Raw genomic sequence first — 16,462 nt, 5'->3', positions numbered from 1 at the left:
GTTGGTTTTCAACAAATCTTGGAATACTGAGAAAGTTCCAGAAGACTGGAGAAAAGCTAATGCTGTGCCAGTATTTGAAAAGGATGGATGACCTGGACAAGTGCAGGTCAGCTAATCTGAAAATTATCACAGGCAAAATCATAGAAAGGCTGATCTAGAACTCAGTAAAGAATTAATGGATGGTAGCCAAATTAATATCAATGAACATGATTTTATGGGTACTAGGTCTTGTTAAGTGAATTTGATAGATTTTTTTTATGAGATTGCATGTTTGGTTGATAAAAGTAACTGACAAAATATACCTACAATTCTTCAAGGTATTTGACTTAGTCCCATATGTCATTCTGATAAAAATAAACAGCAGTCTTAGCAGTACACAGAATCAATTAGGCCCTATAGCCCTGTGAGAAGCACTCTGGGGATGAGGGGTGTCCTCCTCAGGGTCAGTGGGTGCCCACACCACCCATTACTCTATGTCCCAGGCTGGTTCAACGGGAGCTATTCTCCTAGCAGTCTAGAACCTCCAGTCCTTCTACAGGGCAAAGGCTGCAGTCGTCAGCCAGTTAACAAAGGAGCCCAGACACAAGGCAGGCTGCCTCCATTAAACAGTCAATAGCCCACCCTTAACACAGGGCGAGGGCTGCACTCATTAAACAGTTGGAAGCCCAGCCCTAGGGCAGGGCAAGGGCTTCACCCAGGGCAAGCCAACCAGTTCACAGCCAGTAAGCACAGGTAAGTGGTCTGTCTCCTTGCTCAGGAGGGGTTCAGGCACCTTGCCTGTGGCTGCCAAGCGCAGGAGGGGAAGCTGCCACCCAATCAAGAGGTGGCAGGGGAGACGCGGGCCCTCCCTACGCCACACTCCCCAGCCCAGGGCCTAATAGCGTCTGGTATTCAGCTGCTAGGTCAGCAGAGATCCAGTTCCAAAACCCACTGACCTGTTATGCCGGAGTCAGCAGGGGTCCACACCAAGGTCGGCTATCCCTGGGCTGGCTCCAGTTCTCCCCTCCACACCCTGTACCTGGTTCCGTGGCAGGTCCTCCAGGCCGCACGGGTTGGGATCCTCCGGCCACATAAGCAGTCCCGCTTGGGAGTCCTCCAGCAGAGGGCCCGGTGGCCCAGGCCAGTTGTCCACTTCCTCCGGCTCTGGTTCCAGCTTCAGTGCTGGCTCCTCAGTGGGTGGAGTTGGGGAGGCTTCTGGCTCCCTGGCTTCCTTGGGTCTTCAGGCAGCCCTGGGCCTGCCCCCTGTCTCCTTCCCAGGTGCCTCATTTATGTCAGGTGCTGCCCACCATGGCTCAGGAAGGGCCATTTCCCCTTTGAGCTCAGTGGGTGGCCACACCAACCCACTACATCCCCACCCCCTTAACTCTAGCTCCCATTGCTTGGAACTGGATTTTTGACACTCACCTGCATGAGACAAACCGTCTGCATTAGCATTTTCCTTCCCCAGGCAGTGTTGGATCGTAAATGAATATGGTTGTAGGGTAAGGTACCACCTCATTATTCTGGTGTTTGTGTCCTTCGTCTTGTGCAACCATTGAAGTGGTTCATGATCTGTTATAACTACAAACGTATTGCCCAGGAGGTAATATCTCAAAGCGTCAATGACCCATTTGAGAGCCATGGCCTCCTTTTCGATGACCACATAATGCCACTCCCTAGAGAAACGTTTCCTGCTAATGTATACAACCGGTGTTCCTCCCCATCTATGTTTTGGGAGAGGACAGCCCCCTAGACACTGCCTGAGGCATTGGCTTGAACTATAAATGGATGGTCAAAATCCAGGGTAAACAGCACCAGCTCTCGACACAGGCAATCTTTAAGGGTTTGGAATGCTGTCTCACACTCTGTGGACCAGCATACTCATTGTGGGCTGCCCTTAGTTAAAAGGGCGGTGCAGTGGTTGCAAAATGTGGAGGAAAGTGGCGATAATACCCTAACAGCCCCAGGAATTAGCATACCTTTTGCTTGGTCGTGGGCGTGGGATATTTGGTCTGTGAGTAGTTCCCGGGGAAGGCCTACCCTCGCAAAGACCTTCACTAACTTGGAGGCAATAGTACGGGCACTGGTGATCCATAAAGGAAATGCCTTGGGAAAGAGGGTGGCGTAGTCCACTAGAACTCAAATATACCAGACCCCTGCTTTGCTCCTTAGGAGTGGTCCGACCAGATCGAGGGCCACCCGTTCAAAGGGGGTCCCAATGACAGGCATGGGTACCAGCGGGGCCTTTGGGACTCTGGAGACGACAGCCAGATGACACTCAGGGCACGAGTGGCAGTAGTCCTTGACCTCTGGTTACACTCCCAGCCAGAAAAAGCCAGACAGGACTCGTGCTAGAGTTTTTTCTTGGCCCAGGTGGCCAGCGGCAAGCATGTTGTGTGCCAACCAGAGCACCGCCCTTCGATGGCAGCGCGGTGCCACCAACTGTGACTAGATCTCTTGAATCTGGGGGTCCCATTCCACACAATATAGGTGATCAGCCCTCAACTCAAAGTGGGGCCACTGTTCTGCCTGCTGGGGGTCCGTCATCACCCCATCAACACAGGCCACCTGGTCGAAGGCAAATTTCTGGGTTGGGTCCTCTCGCTGATCTCAAGGGAAGTCCACCAGGTGGGGGTTTCGTAGCTTCAGTTCAGTGGGTTCCCCGGTGTGAGTTGGCTTCTCGGAATTGCTCCTTCCTCCCCACTCTCCTCTCTGGTCCTTTGTGGGTTCCCCATGGAGTGTCCTCAGGGGGCCAACACTAACCAGATCCACTTCACATGTCACTTCGGCCAGCGGTGTCCCAAAACAAACCCCCCGGAGAAGGTCTGTAAACCCAGTCCAGTCCTACCCCAGAATAATTGGGAATGCCAAAGTGGTGGCCAACCCACCACCATTTCCTCAGTCATCCCATTTATGGTAAGGGGTACATTGGTACATTTTTACATTTCTGTGGAGACACTGGAGGCACAGTTCCCTCTCAGTCTCCACCGGAGGAATAATGAGGTCCCAGCCTCACTGGGGCTGTCAGCTTGGGTGATCCCGGGCAGTGAGCTTGTAATACGCCTGGCCAAAACTGCAGTCCATATAGGGACAATCTCTCTGCAGATGTTTCTCATGTGGCCACATGGGACAATTCCCCAGTTCAAGTTGGGCTGGCCTCCAATGTCCAGGTCTGTGGTCCTCCCACGCCTTCCAGCTTGGGATTGTCAGTTCTCCCCCACTCACGATTGCATGGGGGACAATAAGCCCCTGGGGATGGAGCTTTTGGGCCCGAAACCTGTGGTGAAGGGCATGACTTCTTGGTGGGACTTGGTGGTTGTCCTGAGCTCGACAGGCTACTCGTGGTGGCCCTCGGTGGAGGACCCGAAGTCACTGGTCTAGACATTACAAGTGGGGCCTGAGCATGAGAGTGATTGCCGCATAGACTCCTAATTTCATGCGCCACTGCTCGGGGCTGAGCCCTGGGTGGGAAACTCAGATTTCGAAACTGGCGCCGAAAGGTTTCTGGAGTAATGTCCAGAGCATCTAGAATTGCAGCTTTTACTTGCCCATAATCTTTAGCTTCCTTGATGGGGAGCCCCCGGTATGCCGTCTGAGCCAGTCTGGATAGGTAAGGGCTAAAAGTTCTCTGGGCCAGCCTGTCACTGTCGCCACACACTCGAAAGTTTCTAGAAACACCTCAGGGTCATCACCAGTGTCCATTTCAGAGAGGCGAAATGGGACCCCCAGCAGCTCCTGAAGTTTGCCCGCCAGGCCGGGACCAGAGGGATGCAAACTGCTGAAATCCTTGCATTTGCAGTTCCCAGTATTGAGTGGCTATTTGCTGCAGCAACTACTGCTGCTGAACGCCCATCTGCTGCACCAGCTCCTGTTGCTGCTTGTGCTGGAGACTCATCTGACAGACTCATTGTTCATGTTGTTTTTGCTGGTTCTCAGCTAGACACTGAAATTTTTTTTCCCGATCCATGGCTTCTCTCTCACTTTTCTTTGTTTTTTTTTCCCCCCACAGGGCAATCACAAGGCCACTTTCGTCAGGGGTTGGGGACTTGAGAGCCCATATTCTCCACCAAATGTAGCCTGCTGGGAAGCACCCTGGGGATGAGAGGTGTCCCCCTCAGGGCCAGGGGGTGGCCACACCAACCTACTACTCTATGTCCCAGGCTGGTTCAACAGGGAGCTATTCCCTTAGCAGTCTAGAACCCCCAGCCCTCATGCAGAGCAAAGGCTGCAGTCATCAGCCAGTTAACAAGTGAGCCCAGATGCAAGGCAGACTGCCTCCATTAAACAGTCAATAGCCCACCCTTAATATAGGGTGAGGGCTGCACTCATTAAACAGTTAGGAAGCCAGCCCAAATGCAGGGGAGTCCTCCAGCAGTGGGCCCATTGTCCAGGCCAGTTGTCCATTTCCTCCAGCTCCGGTTCCAGCTTCAGCGCTGACTCCTCAGTGGATGGGACTGGGGAGGCCTCTGTCTCCCTGGCTTCCTTGGGTCTCTCTGGCCCTTCAGGCAGCCCTTTTATATCCCTGGGCCTGCCCCCTGTCTCCTTCCCAGGTGCCTCATTTATGTCAGGTGCTGCCCACCACAGCTCAGGGAGGGCTGTTTCCCCCTTGGGCTCAGTGCTGAGGAGGAGGAGGAAGGTGTGGCTGTTGCTGTTGCTCTCCTGGCTCTTCCCCACCCTGCTCCTGCACCAGCTGAAACTCTTCCCACCCTGCTCAGCCACCTCCCACCTGCTGAGGCCCTGCTCAACCTTCTCCCCCTGGACACCACCGCTGCTGCTGCCTTCCACCAACTGCTGCCGCCTGAGGGGGGAGGGGGCTGCCGGCCCACCCCACCCCCACTCCAGAGGGAGAGGAGGAGGACCCCACCACCAGCAGCACCCACCATCTGGGCTCCCCCGCCTCGGTTGGCCGCCACCTGCCTGTTTCTGCAGCCGCAACACTTGTGCCCCATCGAGGAGGCGAAGAGGAGAAGACACTTGCACCACCTGGACTTGTGGAGGGGGCTTCCAGAGACAGCTTTTTACCCTGTGCTCCTGGGGTGGTGGCATGTAGAGTCACTGAGAGAGGGGCCAGGGGAGAGGGGCAGAGCCCTCCCCCCCCTTCCTGCTGCCACCACCACCAATGCCCCCTCCACTATCCCTTAACACCTGGACTTTTTCTTTGTCCCTCGATGGGGCTGCTGCTCCACTGCTCCACCTGAGATTGTGCTGCTGCAGCAGTGGGCGAGGCTGAGCCCCACAAATGCTCCTGGGCATGCTCCCTCCCCATCCCCTCACACTTGGCCCCCCTTCATCTGCATTTGGTTGGGAGGGCCTCCCTTACCCCTGCTTAACCTTCTTTAGCCCCCAGCACAGCAGCTTGCCTCCTTTCCTACTGCCTGCCCCACCCTACTAGTTCTGTTTGTGTTCTCCTTCCCTCTCTGGTTTTGCTTACCCTCCCTGCCCAACCCAGGGTTCGTTTGTTGCCTGCTAGGCCCCTACCTCAGCTAGCCTGTTATAGTGTGTGCCCCCCCCCCCCCCCAGTAGCTACCTTGCCTCATCTCGCCCTTTACTCAACCAGTATTTCCCTCTTCCCCCAACCCCACTAGAATCATAGAATCATAGAATACTAGAACTGGAAGGGACCTCAAGAGTCATCGAGTCCAGTCCCCTGCCCTCATGGCAGGACCCAGTACTGGCTAGACCATTCCTGATAGACATTTATCTAACCTACTCTTAAATATCTCCAGAGATGGGGATTCCACAACCTCCCTGGGCAATTTATTCCAGTGTTTGACCACCCTGACAGTTAGGAACTTTTTCCTAATGTCCAACCTAAACCTCCCCTGCTTCAGTTTAAGCCCATTGCTTCTTGTTCTATCCCCAGGGGCCAAGATGAACAAGTTTTCTCCCTCTTCCTTAAGGCCCCCCTTTTAGATATCTGAAAACTGCTATCATGTCCCCCCTCAATCTTCTCTTTTCTAAACTAAACAAACCCAATTCTTTCAGCCCCCTTCATAGGTCATGTTCTCTAGACCATTAATTGTTCTTGTTGCTCTTCTCCAATTTCTCCACATCTTTCTTGAAATGCGGAGCCCAGAACTGGACACAAAACTCCAACTGAGGCCTAACCAGCGCTGAGTAGAGTGGAAGAATGACTTCTCATGTCTTGCTCACAACACACCAGTTAATCATGTTTGCTTTTTTCGGAACAGCATCACACTGCTGACTCATATTCAGCTTGTGGTCCACTATAACCCCTAGATCTCTTTCTGCCGTACTCCTTCCCAGACAGTCGCTTCCTATTCTGTATGTGTGAAACTGATTGTTCCTTCCTCAGTGGAGCACTTTACATTTGTCTTTATTAAACATCATCCTGTTTACCTCAGACCATTTCTCCAATTTGTCCAGATCATTTTGAATTCCAACCCTATCCTCCAGAGCAGTTGCAATCCCTCCCAGCTTGGTATCATCTGCAAACTGAATAAGTGTACTTTCTATGCCAATATCTAAATCGTTGATGAAGATATTGAACAGAGCCGGTCCCAAAACAGATCCCTGAGGAACCCCACTTGTTATGCCTTTCCAGCAGTATTGTGAACCATTAATAACTACTCTCTGAGTATGGTTATCCAGCCAGTTATGCATCCACCTTATAGTAGCCCCATCTAAGTTGCATTTGCCTTATTGATAAGAATATCATGCGAGACCGTATCAAACGCCTTACTAAAGTCTAGGTAAACCACATCCACCGCTAGCCCTTTGCTACTGCCCTGGGTGCCCTACCCCCCCCCCCCCAAGCACTTGTGTCCCTTCCTTCCCCTTTTAGTTAGCCCCCCCGTACACTACACTCCCTTTAATGGCCCCATAGTTTCCCCCCGGTACCCGAGTGCAGCTGGAGGAAACGGCCCCTACCCTGCACCCTCTACTGCATTCCCTGCCCCATCCTGCCAGCACCCTCCTCCTCTGTTTCCAGCCCTACAGGGAGGGGCGGTTGCTGGCTCCTCGGTTCCCCCTTTGGTTCCCCATTCGTATCCTCCTCCACTAGTGCCTTCCCTCCCTGCAATCAGTCCAGCAGGAGGGAGTGGTTGTTTTTCCCATTCACCTCCCTCCCAAATGCAAATCCCCTTCCCTCGCGTCCCTACCCCTCCCTCTAGCACTCTCCTCCTCTGCCGCATATTTATAGGGAGGAGTGGCTGCTAGCTCCCACCTTCTCAGTTTCCCTACCAGCACCCTTCCTCCACTAGCACCCTCCCTCCCTTCCAACAATTTAGCGGGAGCGAGTGGTTGCTTCCCCTTTTCCCTCTAGCTCCCCATCCCACCCTAACCCCCCTCCCCTCCCCCTTGCTTTCGCACCTCTTCCTCCACCTTTAGCCAGCGGGGCGGAGTGGCTGCCACTCCCTTCACTCAGTTGCTCCCTTTTCCCCAAGTCTAGTCCTTCCTCCCTAGCCTATACCCTAGTGGGGAGGAGTGGCTGGCATCCATCCCTGGGCCCCTTCCCAGTTGAACACCCTCCTCCTCTGCCTCTGCCTCAGCGAGGAGTGGTTGGTTTGCCCTCCCTACTCCACTCCCACTAGTTCCCCCCTCCCCTGCCAGCTGATTGACGGGGAGGAGAAGCTAATCCCCTAGTCCTTTCCTCACAATCTCTACTTCCTCCAACCGCCCCCCCCCCCACTATGATGGAGAAGGTCCCTGCCCCCTCTCCTGTCCCTGATGCCACCGACCCCGCAGAATGCTGCAGCTGACCTCCTGACCCCTGGTCCCAGTTCCGCTGCTGCCACCGCCGATGCTCCCCCTGACATGGGAGAGCCTTCCACCTTGGCCAGCAAGAAGGGCCAGGGGAAGAAAAAGGACAAAGGCCCGGCCCAGAAGGTCTGGTCCTGGGCGGGGACTTTAACACCACCCTCGAGGACCGGGACCACTCAGGACTTGAGAACTGCCAGGCCATGGCAGGCATCCTCTGGGAGATCATAGATCACCATTCCCTAGTAGACATCTGGCATGACCACCACCCGGATGACACCACCACCTTCACCTGCATCTGGGTAGGGGACGATCAGTAGCGCATCTACCTATCTTGATTTCATCTGGCATGGGCCCACTCCTCCAGTGTCCAGCCGGCTTCATTCACAGACCACCATTTGGTGTCCATGAGGGTACGTCTACACTACAGCGCTAATTCGAACTAACTTAGTTCGAATTAGTTAATTCGAACTAAGCTAATTCGAACTAACGCGTCTAGAACTAAAAACTAGTTCGAATTAGCGTTTTGCTAATTCGAACTAGCAAGTTCACATTGAGTGGACCCTGAACAGGGCTTAAGGATGGCCGGAAGCAGTGCCGGCAGGGCATCAGAGGAGGACTTAGAGCGTGGAGATGCTGTCTCAGGCTAGCCGAGGGCTGCGCTTAAAGGGACCCGACCCCCACCCCGGACAGACAGTTCTAAGGGGTGCCCTGCTTGTAAAGCAGTCCTGGCTTGGAGTGCCCACACTGGGCACATCACAGCACTCGGCCATCAGCCCGGCTGCACTTGCCGCAGGCTGCCATCTGGGGAGAGGGGGCAATCGGGGGGCTGCAGGAGAGCTTCCACCCCCAGAAGCCCGCAGAGCCAGCCCAGTCCTCCCCATCGGGGGCTCGTACCCCATTCCTCCCTCACCTCCTTCCACTTACCCTTCCCTAGCCCCCCTTCTTATTGATGTACAAAATAAAGATAACGTTTCTTCCAACATTGACTCTGTCTTTATTGAACAAAACTGGGGGAGACTGGGAAAAGGAGGTGGGAGAGGGGAAGAGAAAGGCTGGGAGAGGGGAGGGCAACTAACATGATCAGGGGTTGGGAACAGGTCCCAGATGAAGAGAGGCTACAGAGACTGGGACTTCTCAGCTTAGAAAAGAGGAGACGGAGGGGGGACAGGATAGAGGTCTCTAAAAGCAGGGGTTGGGTGGAGAGGGTGCATTCAGAAAAGTTCTTCCTGAGTTCCCATAAAGAAGGACTAGAGGACACCAAAGGAAAGGAATGGGTAGCAGGCTTGAAACTAGTAAGAGAAAGTTGTTCTTCTTCCCAAAGCAAATAGTTAACCTGTGGAACTCCTTGCTGCAGGAGGCTGTGAAGGCTACAACTAGAACAGAGTTTAAAGGGAAGTGAGATCAAGTCATGGAGGTTGGGTCCATGGAGTAGTCTTAGCCAGGGGGTAGGAGTGGTGTCCCTGCCCAAAGTTTGTGGAAGGCTGGAGAGGGATGGCACGAGACAAATGGCTTGGTCACTGTCTTTGGTCTATCCCCTCCAGGGTCCCTAGGGTTGGCCGCTGTCGGCAGACAGGCTACTGGGCTAAATGGACCTTTGGTCTGACCCAGTACGGTCATTGTAAGCTCAGGGCTCAGGGTCGGGGGTCTCAGTGGACCCCCTTGATTTTCATGCACACCTGCTCCTGGGTGGCCAGGCTGGCAGCTCTCCTGCCCTAGACAGCCACTTTCCTGTGCCTAGTGCGGAGATCGTGGATGAGGTCCACGATGTCTGCACTAGCCCAGGAAGGTGCCCGCCTCTTGCGGTCCAGGGCAAGCTCCCGGGAGCCGCCAGCCTGGTCCCAGGAAGAGGGGGAGGGCTGGGGCACATCGGGTGGGTGGCTCTGTGCCGTGCCAGGTGCAGGGTCTGCTGGCTGGGTGCTGGCAGGCTTGCACCTGGCACGGGCACCGTAGCCAGCCCGTGCCCCTTTAAGGGGTCCGGGGCCGGGAGGGGGGCATAGAGTTTCCCTGGTGTTGGCCAGAGTGGCCACCAGGGAAATCTGGGGAGGGCTAGCCTCCCACTAATTCGAATTAAGGGGCTGCACACCCCTTAATTCGAACTAGTAAGTTCGAACTAGGCTTAATCCTCGTAAAATGAGGTTTTCCTAGTTCGAACTAAGCGCTCCGCTAGTTCGATTCAAATTCGAACTAGCGGAGCGCTAGTGTAGCGGCTATGAATGTTAGTTCGAACTAACGTCCGTTAGTTCGAACTAACATTGTAGTGTAGACATACCCTGAGAGCCTACCTTAGTCAGGAGAGGCTGGGGCCGGCCTATTGGCACTTCAATAATAGCCTGCCGGAGGATGTGGGCTTCATGGCATACTTCCGGGAGTTGTGGTTGACCTGGTGGGGGCAGCGACCCACCTTTCCCTCAGCGCGGCGATGGTGGGACATAGGGAAGGTGCATGCCCGGCTTTTCTGCCATGACTACTCCCAGGGCGCCAGCCGGCAGAGGGATGTGGTGATAGAGTGGTTGGAACAGGAGGTCTTGAAACTTGAGAGGCGCCTGGTATCTGACCCCGAGAATCTGCTCCTCCATGAGGTGTACCAGGAGAAGTGGGAGGAACTCTGGGCCCTCGAGGACTGCTGGGCCCGGGATGCCTTTGTTCAATCCTGCAGCCGTCTCCTTCAGGAGATGGATTTCGGCTCCTGCTTCTTCTACACCCTGGAGAAAAAGAGGGGGGCTAAAAAGCACGTCACTTGCCTTTTGGCAGAGGATGGCACCCCCTCACGGATCTGGAGTAGATGCATGGAAGGGCCAGGGCCTTCTACGCCAGTTTGTTCTCTCACTCTGGCCAGGTTCTCGGAAGCCCTCCATCTCATGCCCACCAATAAAACCCTAGGCATGGACAGGCTGACCATGGAGTACTACCGCATGTTCTGGGACGTCCTCCGCCCAGACCTCGTCACTGTCTGGGCCGAGTCCTTGGAGAATGGGGTCCTCCTTCTGTCACTCAGGGGGGACCTCTGTGATCTTCAGAACTAGCATCCTGTCTTGCTCCTCAGCACGGATTATAAGGTCATAGCAAAGGTACCAGGCCATAGGCATCTTAGATAATCTGTACTTGGTCCGGGATCTCTTGGATCTTGGGTGCAGCGACGGTCTGTCGTTCACCCTCCTGTCCCTCAACCAGGAGGGGGCGTTCAACAAGGTGGACCACAGATATCGCCTGGGCACTCTGCAGGCGTTTGACTTTGGGCCCCATTTTGTGGGTCTTTTCCAGGTGCTGTACGCCCTCGCCGAGTGTTTGGTCAGGCTCAACTGGACCCTGACCGAGCTGGTCAGCTTCAGGTGGGGGGTACATCAAGGGTGTCCACTGTTGGGCCAGCTGTACATTCTGGCGATCGAGCCCTTCCTCTGTCTCCTCCACTGGAGGTTGATGAGGTTGGTGCTCCGAGAGCCGGAGCTGCGGCTGGTTCTGTTGGTGTACACCGATGATGTGCTCCTTGTGGTCCAGGATCTAGGTGACCTGGCGTGGGTGGAGGCCTGCCAAGCTGTCTACTCAGCAGCCTCTTCCACCCGGGTCAACTGGGTCAAGAGCTCTGGCCTGGTGGTCAGGGATGGGTGGCAGGCAGGTTCCTTACCACCTGTACTTCAGGTCATCAGGTCCGCTGCTCTGTCTGGACGTTTTTCTACCTACCACGCATCCCTCCCCACCGGAGATGAGCAGCTGCAGAGATGGACAGGACTGCTCCAGTGTCTTTCCCTTTGGGGGAGGGTGCCGGTGCTGAATCAGCTGGTCCTGTCCATGCTCCAGAGGTCCTGGCCAGGCTCCAGAGGACAGCCCTGGAGTTCTTTTGGCCAGAATTGCACTGGGTCTCTGCATGGGTTCTGTCTCTTCCCCTAGGGGAGGGGGCCAGGGCCTGATCTGTGCACAGTCAGGTCCGAGCCTTCTGCCTTTATAGTGCAGGTAGTCCGGCGTGGAGCATTTTGGTGCATGCCTTCCTCCGCTGTCTCTGGGGGCTCTGATATGACTGGCAGCTCTTTTTTATCCACCCAAGGAGTCTTCCACGAAACCTCTCAGCTGCCGGTATTCTACCAGGAACTCCTCCAGACCTTGAAGCTGTTCTTAGCGACCAGGTCCGTTGTGGCCACCGAGGGAGCAGACCTCCTCACGGAGACCCTGGTCCACAATCCAGGCTTGTGCGTACAGGTGGTGGAGTCTCCCTCGGTGCCGGAGGCTGATCCTGGCAGAAACCACCAAGGTTGGAGACCTCCTGGACTATGACAGGGGGACTGGGTGAATCCCTGAGTGCTCGCTCAGCGCATGGGGCTCTCCACCCCCCCGAACCCTTCTGCGCCTACTCCAAGAGGGGAAGGCAGCTTTGCCGCAGCCCGTTCTCGATTTCCTGCGGTAAGCCCTGCGAGAGGGTATGCCCTACCCCCCATCCCTTATTATCGGGCCCCTTTTCCATGGGCCCTTCTGGCCTCCCCATCCCTGGACCCTGGTCTGCTTTTGAACCACACCTAGGGAATATCTGTACATGCTCATGCTCCATACAATTCACTTCCTCACCCTTGTGTCCTGCCCTGATACCAAGTGGCAGGACTATCTAAGACCTGAGGAGGGTGGGGAACCCCGACAGGCCAGCATATATTACACCCTAATTCCACAGCCCAACGGGGACATTAGTTGGTGTCTCCTTCACAGAGCCGTGAGCACGGGTGTGTACCTGGCGTAGTTCACCCCCATCCTGGATGCCTGCCTTTTGTGGCATGAGGAAAAACCTGGTGCTCGCCTATCTAGAATGTGCCAGGTTGCAGCCCCTATTCCGGCTCCTCCAGAACCTTTTATTGAGGTTCTGGCTGCACTTCTCCCCATACCTCTTTATTTATGCACATCCTATCTGTGGCCCCACAAAGTTGTGAGACTTCCTTGTCAACCTCCTCCTGGCCCAAGCAAAAGCTGCTATATATAACAACAGGAGGAAGATGCTGGACAAGGGAGTTCTCTGCGTCTGTGGGGCCTACTTCCATTCCTGCCTAGCGTCATGTATCCAGGCAGAGTTCCTCTGGGCAGTGTCCACTGGCTCCATCGACAGCTTTGAGGAGCAGTGGGCGCTGTCCGGGGTTCTCTGCTCGGTGTCTCTGTCTGGTTCCCTCGTTTTGAACCTGTGACCCGCACCCCCTGCCCCTTTAGTCATTATTTGTCCCCCGTGACCAGTTGAGCCTGGATCAAGTCATCCCTCTCACGAGGCTGGGGGAGGGCCTTTGAGAAGTGGGAGGGCTGTACCCACCCACCTCTCCTATGGTCTCAAATAGTAACCCACTACAGGCCCATATTAAAGAGATCAAAAACTGGTTAACTGATTGCCATAATTAACTGTAAACAGTGAATTATGGTTCTGTGGGGATGTTTCTAGTGGGATTCATGGGGATCTGTTCTTGGTCCTATATTCAATATTTTTGTTGATGAAAACTTAAAGTCATTACAGATAAATTTTACAGATGACATACAAATTAGAAGAGTGGGGAATAAATAAATTATAAAGAGATATCTCTATAAAGTGAGATTCTTGACACCATATCAGCTTTGGAATTACTGCCAGACTGAGAAAGAGCCCAGCAAAAGAACCAAAGCTTAGTCTCATTGAAGTATTGTGTTGGTTCACCAATGTAAATAATTTCTCCATTGAGCTAAGAGCAACAGCAGCCTTAATGAAATGGACAATGAAAAACAATAAGAAGGCTGAGAGAAAAACAAGAGAGGAAAAAGAGTTATCAGAAAGGCGAAAGCGCAATTGGAATTGCAGGTAGCAAGGGATGTGAAAGGTAACAAAAAAGGTTTCTACAGGCATGTTAGCAATAAAAGGGTGATCAGAGAGGGTGTGGGGCCCTTACTGGATGAGGGAGGTAACCTAGTGACAGATGATGTGGGAAAAGCTGAAGTACTCAATGCTTCCTTTGCCTCTGTCTTCATGGACAAGGACAGCTCCCAGAAGAATGCACTAGGCAACGCAGTATGGGAAGGAGTGGACAGCCCTTAGGGGGGAAAGAACTAGTTAGGAACTATTTAGAAAAGCTAAACATATAAAAATCCATGGGCCCTGATTTAATGCATCCGAGGGTACTGAGGGAGTTGGAAAATGTCATTGCGGAGCCTTTGGCCATTGTCTTTGAAAACTCGTGGAGATCAGGAGAGATCCTAGATGATTAGAAAAAGGCAAATGTAGTGCCCATCTTTTAAAAAGAGAAGGACAATCTAGGGAACTACAGACCGGTCAGCCTTACCTCAGTCCCCGGAAAAAATCATGGAGGGGATCCTCAAGGAATCCATTTTGTAGCACTTGGGAGAGGGGAAAGTGATCAGAGAACACCATCTACTGGAAGGCATAGGATGCATAGTCCTAGGGATGGAGGTTCCACAACCACCACCCCCAAAATAGGACAACGGGTAGTGGTAGTCGGGGACTCCCTCCTAAAAGGGACTGAGCCATCCATCTGCTGTCCAGACCTGGAATCTCGAGAGGTGTGCTGCTTACTGGGAGCTCGAATTCAGGATGTGACAGAGAGGCTTACCAAACTGATCAAACCTTCGGATCACTACCCCTTCCTGCTTCTCCACGTGGGAACTAACGATACGGCCAAGAATGACCTTGAGCAGGTTACTGCAGATTATGTGGCACTGAGAAGAAGGATCAAAGAATTCGGAGCACAAGTGGTGTTCTCGTCCATCCTCCCTGTTGAAGGGAAAGGACTGAGCAGGGATCGTCGAACTGAGGAAGTAAATGCGTGGTTGTGCAGGTGGTATCGGAAAGAGGGCTTTGGTTTTTTTGACCATGGGACTCTGTCAGGGCACAAGGATTCTTAGGAAGAGATGGGATCCACCTAATGAAGAGAGGAAGGAGCATCTTCAGGGCAGGCTTGCAAACGTAATGAGGAGGGCTTTTAAACTAGGTTTGTTGGGGGACGGTGACCAAAACTCTGAGGGGAGTGGGAAAGTCGGATACCGGGAAGAAGTGCAGAGGAACGAGTAACAAAGGAGGCCCCCTGATTCAAATGGAGAAGGTAGGGCGATCAACTGGTTATCTGAGGTGTTTGTACACTAATGCGAGAAGCCTGGGCAACAAACAGGAAGAATTGGAGGCCCTGGCCCAGTCCAAGAATATGATTTAATTGGGATAACAGAGACTTGGTGGGATGACTCACATGACTGGAGCACTGTCATGGAAGGGTATAAACTGTGCAGGAAGAACAGGCAGGGGAAAAAAGGAGGAGTTGCACTATATGTATGAAAGCACTATGATTGCTCAGAACTCCAGTATATAGAGGGAGACAAGCCTGTTGAGAGTCTAAGGGTTAAGTTTAGAGGTGCAAAAAACAGAAGTGATGTTCTGGGTGATGTCTACTACAGGCCACCGAATCAGGTGGATGAGGTAGATGAGGCTTTCTTCGGACAACTGAGATTTAAATTTAAATGGCTGCCCCACTCTGCCCATCAGCTGTTTGTCAGCAGATTGGGGTAGTCTGGACGCTCCCTTGTCGACATGAAAGCCCTTTATCGACCTCCCCAGTAAACCTCATCCTACGAGGCATAACGGGGAGGTCGATAAAGGGCTTTCAGGTCGGCATGGGAGCATCCAGACTAGCACGCTGAGCCAACAAACAGCTGATCAGCTGTTCGTCAGCTCAGAGCGGCAGCCATTTAAATTTAAATGAAGCCGCAATTATTTAAATTGTGGCTTCATTTCTGTCTGCCGATCAGCCTAATCTACATGGATCCATCGATGGAGCCATGTAGTTTAGACACACCCTCAGAGTTATATAATTAGCAATACGCTATGTATAAGCTTTATGGATCTGGAGCTCTCCTGCCTTCACGTGAGCAAATGTGGACATGTATCTGGTACAGTTTGTATTACAGGGAGGGAGCAGTGGCTTTATACATCTGCCTTCAGTTGGAACCTGTGGAATACTCTCAAGCTTGGCTGGGCCTCTAAAGATGGAAGGGCAAAGATCCTGGAGGATTTCTTCTAGGAAATTCCTAAAATGGAGATAATGTGCCTAAAAAGCAGCATTAACTCTCTTAGGTGACATCTCTTACTGCAGAAGAAGTGGTTGGAGTTAAGCAAATGGCAATGGTGTTCCTAACAAGTTCTTGCTGCCATGTGGGAGGGAAGGAAGGAGGAAGGAAGGCCTTGCGGGGGAGGAGCTAGCTGGGATCTATGTACTTACTATTCACCCTATTGCTCCCAAGTTGGGTGGGGTTTATAGACCACACTTCACCTTACTCTTTATTCCTTATAGGAAGACTTAACACAGATGATGATTTGGGACAATTGCAGGGAGAAAATGGGAAGTGGCAAAGGGAGAATAACCTTTAGCAGCCTCAGTTGTCAAGTAATTGATAGCCCTCAAAGGGGCTTGGGTTGGAGCCTAGTGGAGTGAAAGGACCCAAGTTCTCATATCAACACCCACTAGATGATACTACCTGACCAACCAACCCCTGGTGAAGACTATCATACATACATTTAACTTTAGAATGTGCTTGAACTCTATTGAAGCTCTTACAAAAAAGTTAAGAATATATCTGACAACTGTCCTAAATAGGGTTTTGTTAAGTAAGTGCTTTAAGTGATTTGGCCTAGATCTCACAGAGATTCAGAGATCTTGGACAAGAGTTCAAGTTCCTCACTTCTGTGCTCAAATCACACCTCTATTTTTCACTATGTACAGCAAGATATTTATCATTATACACACTTTGGACACGATCCTCATCTTAT

The 16,462-nt window shown here is 52.8% G+C and overlaps 1 protein-coding gene across 1 annotated transcript in view; it reads right to left on the bottom strand.

Annotated features, from left to right (window-relative positions):
• The window catches only part of CHRNB4 (cholinergic receptor nicotinic beta 4 subunit), a 43,360-nt gene that overhangs the window by 9,016 nt on the left and 17,882 nt on the right, over positions 1 to 16,462 (bottom strand). The gene's annotated exons all lie outside the window — the stretch shown is intronic.

This window comes from Pelodiscus sinensis, chromosome 14 (assembly GCF_052426305.1).
Source record: "Pelodiscus sinensis isolate ZL-2025 chromosome 14, ASM5242630v1, whole genome shotgun sequence".
NCBI classification, from domain to species: domain Eukaryota; kingdom Metazoa; phylum Chordata; order Testudines; family Trionychidae; genus Pelodiscus; species Pelodiscus sinensis.
The sequence above is the reverse complement of the archived record's forward strand: the minus strand, read 5'-3'. Positions and strand labels throughout refer to the sequence as shown.